We start from the raw sequence: 7,624 nt of genomic DNA on the forward strand, positions 1-7,624 counted from the left end.
CTCCTGCTTGGAACTTTTCCAAGTGATTGCTCCTCCATTTAGGTTAAATACCCAGTCCGACTGAGAGCGGAATTTATCTCTGTCGGTTTGAAAGTTGACTTCACTATACCCTGTCACTATCAAGTTATCACTCCTACCAAGGGTAAGGACCCAGTCCTTAGTCCTTAACAGGTACTTACGAATGTTCTTCACTGCAGTCCAATGAGCTCTACCCGGGTTCCCTTGATATTGACTTACCATGCTCAACGTAAAAGCCACATCAGGGCGAGTACATGTCATAGCTGATGGGTTTTATACAAAAGAACATTCCTATGTGCTCATACAAAACCCTAAATCTTGGAACTAGGCTTCTCTATTGTACATGCAATTCATCCAAGACTTAAAAACCCTAATCTAGCATACATTAAAATCGAAAATTATAACAAACTAGTTTAGATGATACCTTTTAATGGTTGCAAGAATCATTTGATCTTCAAGAAGATTAATGTCACAAGTGTAACACCTCTAATGGCTCACAAACACCACAAACAAGAGAATGATGTAGAGGAAAGAGGATGAGAGGTAAAAGTTGGCCTCAAGCTTCCAGGGGATCAAGTGGCCAATTTTGCTATCCCTAGGGGTCCTTATATACTTGAGCTTCTAGGGTTTCAGTCAAAACCGTAATTGGATGACTTGGGCCCTAAGTAACTTAAGAACCTTCTGGAATAAGGCCTCCATGGCCAAAATTAAGATGGACTCCTCTTAATTTCGTCCATGCCCTAATCCATAAGGATTCTCAGCCCAAAATCAACTATGAAACAATTGACAGTTCTAGTCACCTTTATTTAATTAATATCTTTTAGCCAAAAAATTAAATTATTTAATTCTTGTCTAATATTAATTAAACTATATGATTTATCTTTTAATATATTATTCATATAATATATTAATAAACCATAATAACCTCTCTCTTCACAAATCATCCTATCCAGTTGCTTTGGTGAAGGCAACCCAGAAGGACCATGCACAACCGGGTCAAGTACATACCAAATACAGTTACGAGATTAGACACTAATCCAACAATAGCGTACATAATCGAGCCAACAGCGGAAGCATATGGAACTCAACTCATTTTCTCAATCTCAACATCAGTACTCGGACTTTGAGTCTTACTCAGCTTGGTATTGCTTTGGATTGACAAATCCCCTTTCTTGGAATTCTCCATGATAAAACGCTTCAACACCTTGTACAAGTAAGTAATTTGACTAAGTCCTATTAGTCTCTTACTTCTGTTTCTCAATATTCTTATCCCTAGAATATAAGCAGCTTCTCCTAGATCCTTCATAGAGAAACACTTCCAAAGCCAGGACTTAATCTCCTGCAAGTTCGGGATGTCGTTTCCTATGAGCAATATGTCATCAACATACAAAACTAGAAAGCTAACTATATTCTTACTAGAACTGACATACACATAGGACTCATCCTTGCTTCTCGAAAATCCAAACTCTTTGACTTTCTCTTTGAAACAAAGTTTCCATCTACGAGACTCTTGTTTCAATCCATAAATGAATTTCTCAAGCTTGAACATTCTATTGGGGTATTTGGTATCCACGAAAACTTCTGGCTGACACATGTAAACATGTTCAGCCAACTTCCCAATAAGGAAAGCGGTTTTGACATCCATCTAGCAAATTTCATAATCATGTAATGCAGCAGTGGCCAACATAACCCTAATAAACTTGATCTTGATCACTGGTGATAAGGTCTCATCATAGTCAAACCTGGGGGTTTAAGTAAATCTCTTCGCAATGAATTGTGCCTTGAATATATGCACTTTGCCATTCATGTCGGTCTTCTTCTTGAAGAACCACTTGCAACTGACTGTCTTGCGACCTAGCACATTGTCAACCAAGTTCCAAACTTGATTGTCATACATGGATTGAATCTCGTGTCCATTACCTCATTCCATTTTCCAGACTCCGGGCCCGCCATGGCTTCGTTGTGCTTGTTAGGTTCATCCAAATTTATCAGTGTATTGTTGCTGATAAACGTATCACCAACAGCTGTTATATGGAAACCATACAACACAGGTGGAACATGTGACAAACGTCAAAATTCGAGTCAGTTCTAGATTTGATAAACTTAGTTGCACGTGTAGGCACGACACATACTAGACTTAGTAACTAGAAGCTAAGTTATAATGGAAACACTTAGAACGATGGATAGTATACTACGATTTCACATTGGTATGTGAATTCTACAACTACTTAACAGTAATGACTATCCATATTCTGTTCATTCCATGACTTGAAAACCTTTTCATGAATCATATACACACATCATGCATTTGACCTAGTAGTAGAAATTAGGTCTGAGTCTTGTTGGAACTTAAGTCAAAGTTGAAAGCTAGGACTAGTATACTTGATTCCTCAATTTCACTTGAATCTCGAAACCACTACATAGAATGCCAATAAACCGAGAAAATAAGTTACAAACATTATTTATAACTATAATAGAGTTATAATACCATAAGATAAATTGAAGTCTCAAAGATTCTGTTGCTTTTGATATCGAAAGATTTACAAACTCTCAAAAACCCTAAATGCCCTAAAAACCTAAATTTATGAAATTTAATATTAAAAATTCTATAAAAATAGTTATGAACCTTATAATATGATCTTATAATAATTAAAATTATGAAAATGAATTCAAGGAAAATAAAATTGAACTCATTAACATTTACCCATAATTTATAAATGAAAAATCAAGGTTTTATGAATAAAAATTTGAATTTAGTGCTCATTTTATATAAAAATTAAGATATTTAATAGAAGAATATAAATTTTATAAAAGAAAATGAATGAGAAAGGGGTATTACACCTCAAAATTGGTCCTCCTCTCATCATTTCACTCTCATTCTCCAACACACACACATCTCTTCTTTCTCTCTCACTTCTCTCTAAAACCAGCGAACATAGATGCAAAATCTATAGGAAATATTTTTCCAGTTGATCATTAATGAGTCAACATGCATCTCAGTATTTTGGTGGACGATTTTGGTAGAGTATAACCCCAAAGAGATGGCGAGAGAGGTGAGCTATCTAGAGAGATATAATCCCTCTTTTCTCTCTGTTCTTCTCTCTAAAACCCCTATTCCTTCTCTTCCTTTTATCACAAAAATTTCCAAAAAAAAAACTACCATTTTGCATAAAAATATCCATCGCCCATAATGGCTCATCAAGGTAAAATCACCTAACTAAATCATGCAAGCGAGTTTCTACTATTTTCTTATGATTTAATGTGCATATTACTTCAAAAACCAACTTCTACTTCTTCATCTTCTTCATATTTGTTTAATTTTGGTTAAAATGACTTTTATAACATCATGGATGTGTTTTAACCCCATGCATGTAGAAAAACATGGTTGCATGTTCATGATCTTAGCACAAAAATAGGTTTTGAAGTTAAGAACATAAAACTCATTTTTGAGAGTTCTTAAGAAATAAGATTTTTGTATTTTAATGCATGTATGTAAATTATGATTTTTAAATATATTTGATCTCTGGAAACATGACTATAACATGTATGGATCATGATTTCATAAAATATTTTAGAAGATTTCCTCAAAGAAATGATGAAAACTCACTTTTCTAACCAATCATCATGCATGCAAGCTCACTCATTTCTTAACCAAAATTCGAGATTCCTTTTCTGAAATATAATATTGTGAGTTAGCTTTCAAACTCATCTAACCTCACTGGAAAATTCCAATATTGCGATTTTTAGCAATTTTTACAAAACCATTGCTCAAACAGCACGTTTTTGTGAATACTAGTTTTGTATTGCATGTTCAAAGGTCTTATTCCTTACTAAAAATCTAGGAAAAATTAATTTAAGAACTTAATATCATGTATTAAGAGGGACAAAAATATCTTGATTCAAAAGTCTTTGGAACATGTTACAAAAATTCTCAAAGTAACATCATTAATCTTTACCAAAATCACAAGAACCAAGTTTTCTCTATAATTTATTTAGCCTTTTGGCATGTTTTTCGACATCAAAAATAAAAGAACAATTTTTCATTGTTATTAAATTGTATGAAGATGCATTCTGGAAATTTCAGCTCAATATATATTTTCTTTATTTTTACATGAAAATATGAAGAAAATAGAGTGTTAAAGCATATAAAATACTTACATTAGTAAATAAATTTTGAAAAAAAAATTCATGAATGACATACACTCTAAGAAAACATCCCCCATGAAGGTTGATAAATTTTATTACTATTTACTATTAGTTTTTATTTTATTGTTATTAAGCACAAATAAATAAGAAAACTTGGGTTCCAAGTTATAAAAATAATATTTATTATTTTTTGAAGCTTCTATATATTATATAAGAGTCACAGAAAAATTTGATGAATTTTCCATAACCTTTTACTATTTTTCCACGATTTAATTTATATTAAAAAAAATAAATAACTGAAAAATAGTGAAACTTACCAGGAAATTGTTTATTACATTATAACCATAAATAAAAATTTTGGGGATTTATCTTAACTATTTATTATTTATTTCGATTTTCTTGGTATTAAACACACTTAAATTCTAAAAATAAGGGTTTTCTATTCAAATATGACTTTCAAAAATTTTCCAAGATTATGTACAGTGTATTTAAGTATATAAATAGAGAAAATATTTAAACTATTTGGAAACTAACTTTTATGTTTTTTCCTAGTTTTTGTATCTTTACTATTGTATAATACGTATTCAACATTTCTTGAAAACTAAGAGGTACCACTATTTTAACATAATATACAATAAGATTAAGCTTATAATCTACATGGTATATGTATAGTATATTACACGGTATTACTTTGTCTCTTAATGTTACCCTAATCTCTTCTACACACAACCGCCACCATCAAACCAAAAGGGATAATGACTTAGGAGGGTAATAAGGTTTACAGTTTGTCCGTATTAGGTCACTAAGTTTTTTTTTTTTTTTTTTTTTTTTTTTTTTGTGTGTGTGTGTGTATTAGACCAATATGGTTGTTATTACCATTTAGAAATAGTCATTTTTACTGGTTAAAACCGGTAAAAGGAATATTTGTAAACGGTAATAACAACCATATTGGTCTAACATGCACAAAAAATCTTAGTGAGCTAATACGGACAAACTGGAAACTTAATTACCATCCTAAGTCATTAACCCTATTTATTTAGAAAACATGTTTACTAATCAATGTGACTAGCTTGTTTGACTAAAAATAGTTGTTTCCATTTAAACTCATCTCACAACCTTTCCAAAACTTCTAAATCCAAAAATTCATATGATTAATGATCTTCATTACATAAATATGCAATATTTTATCAATAACTTCTTTTTTGTCATTTAAACGTTTACATGAACACATCCATATGTACAAACAATCTCACTTTGATACCTCCCATCAATGTCTATATTTGATAACGAATGGAAATGTAAAAGCAATAGGGGCTTGCAGAGGATGCATATTATCAATTATTTTATAAAAAACAAAACCACAACATGAACTAAGAAACTGAAGTTGCAAAATGAATAAAAAATCAGCACATAAACAAATACATACATAATATATACAATACATAAATGGAAGTTTATAAAGCATGAAACTTAATGATAGGAAAAGTAAAAAATTTAAAGGAGACTTTATAGAAAGAAAGATCACCCTTACTTACCACAAATGGTTGAAGACATCAACAAGAAGATCAATCTGACCATAGAATCCACATGCTATCTGTTCATGACTTCAATAGATGAACTACTGAAATGTAAGAATTGCAATTGAACTCTATTAGCATTTGAAAAGGGAATTAAGGTTCCAGAGAAGACGAAGAAGGGTTTAATTTTTTTTTTGGATCATTTCTCGATTTGTGCGTGTTATCCTTGCGCAGGGTCATGATAATCTTCTCTGTATCGTTCCAATTTTATCGGATGTCCCCAAAGGGACAAATATAGATGAAGAGCTTCGCCATATAGAGGAGTTACATGTTATATAGGACGACGCAAGTTCTAAATGAACTAGTTTATTATTCATGGTCATATATTCTCAATGTCTTTAAAATTAGGGTTAATGACTTAGGAGGGTAATTAGGTTTCCAGTTTGTCCGTATTAGGTCACTAAGGTTTTTTTTGTGCGTATTAGATCAATATGGTTGTTATTACCATTTACAAATAGTCATATTTACTGGTTAAAACTGGTAAATGACTATTTCTAAATGGTAATAACAACCATATTGGTCTAATACGCACAAAAAAAACTTAGTGACCTAATACGGACAAACTGAAAACCTAATTACCCTCCTAAGTCATTAATCCAAACCAAAACTCATATGTCTCTCTCTTTATCTCTTCACCCTCACGACGTCAGGTGAAGAGTGTTCTTCCCTGGACGAAAAAGTATCTGATTGTCGATGTTCTACTTCATCTACACCGTGGAACCCTAGTTCGCCGTCAACATCACAAACCATTTTTGCTACGGTTGAGTTGCCCGAAAAAGAGATGTCGAGTGTGAATCAGGTATGGCAGGTAGGTCCGTTGGTCTCGGTTGATGGGTTTCCGGAAAAACATGCTTTTTAGCCATCAAATATGGGGGCGAAAAGGCGGTTGGATTAGTTAAGTGGACAAAGTATCAGCGGAGCGCTAACGCTGGAATTGGAGGTGGTGATTCCAGAACGAAAAAGAGAAATGTAAGTAATCAAATTCTGATTTCACCAAATTTATCCATTTTTTTTATGGAAACACGCGTAGAATTTCATGATTCAACATCAAAACCAATCGAAAATCGAAATGTAATTTGTTCATGTTTTAGATTCATGGGATACTGAATGCAGTGAGCTGTAGAATCTTGTTTCATGTAGGAGTAATCATTGCTGGATACATTCGAACTTTCCCCTATGCAGATCCGACATGGTTTTAGCTTCATGCATTCTGCCAAGTTTCTGCTTATGCAATCGGCATCGCCGACTGGGCTATGGGACTTAAACTTGGATCCGAGTCAAAGGGTGTCACCTACAACACTCACCGCAGTATCGGGATTGCTCTATTTTCTCTTGCAACGATCTAGGTAATTTGAACAACTTCTTATGCTTGCATCTGTCAAGTTTGCAGCCAAGATATCTCTTTATAGCCTCTTTCTAACTATGTGCGAGCATGTGCATGTTTTTCAGATGATCTTCGCCCCCTATGTGTTTTATCTTTGTCCCCACGCATAAATTGATCTTCACCGTCTGAACTTGAAATCGACCATAAAAAATGTCATTTGTATTCCGATGGAGGTATGGAGTACCTTCTTTCATGTAGTTGTTAGGGATTTATTTTAAATATCATAAAAATTGAATCGTATTAACCATCTCAACCCTCAAAATTTTCTTTTGTGAATGTGAGAGTAATGAAAAGTTGTCATTAAATTAGTGGAAAGGGTGGTCATCACCAAGTTTAAGCAAAGCATTTCCAATATACATGTAAATTTGGACTAAATGGATGAAGGTACATCATATTTACTACTCATTACTTGCAACTCTTTTGGTCTGTGCTCTTTTCCTAAACTATAGAGCATACATATATGATGTGTTCAACAAATGTTTCTGATAAAATAAACTAA

General features: G+C 32.9%; 1 non-coding gene across 1 annotated transcript; it reads right to left on the reverse strand.

The window, feature by feature from the left end:
- Nucleotides 1-5,869: 5,869 nt before the first annotated feature.
- LOC145013772 (U6 spliceosomal RNA) lies at nt 5,870-5,971 on the reverse strand. The gene has a single exon (XR_013665291.1). It is a non-coding gene; the product is annotated as a U6 spliceosomal RNA (small nuclear RNA).
- Between the last annotated feature and the right edge of the window lie 1,653 nt (nt 5,972-7,624).

Source organism: Lactuca saligna, chromosome 8, assembly GCF_052625555.1.
Source record: "Lactuca saligna cultivar CGN05327 chromosome 8, ASM5262555v1, whole genome shotgun sequence".
NCBI classification, from domain to species: Eukaryota; Viridiplantae; Streptophyta; class Magnoliopsida; order Asterales; family Asteraceae; genus Lactuca; species Lactuca saligna.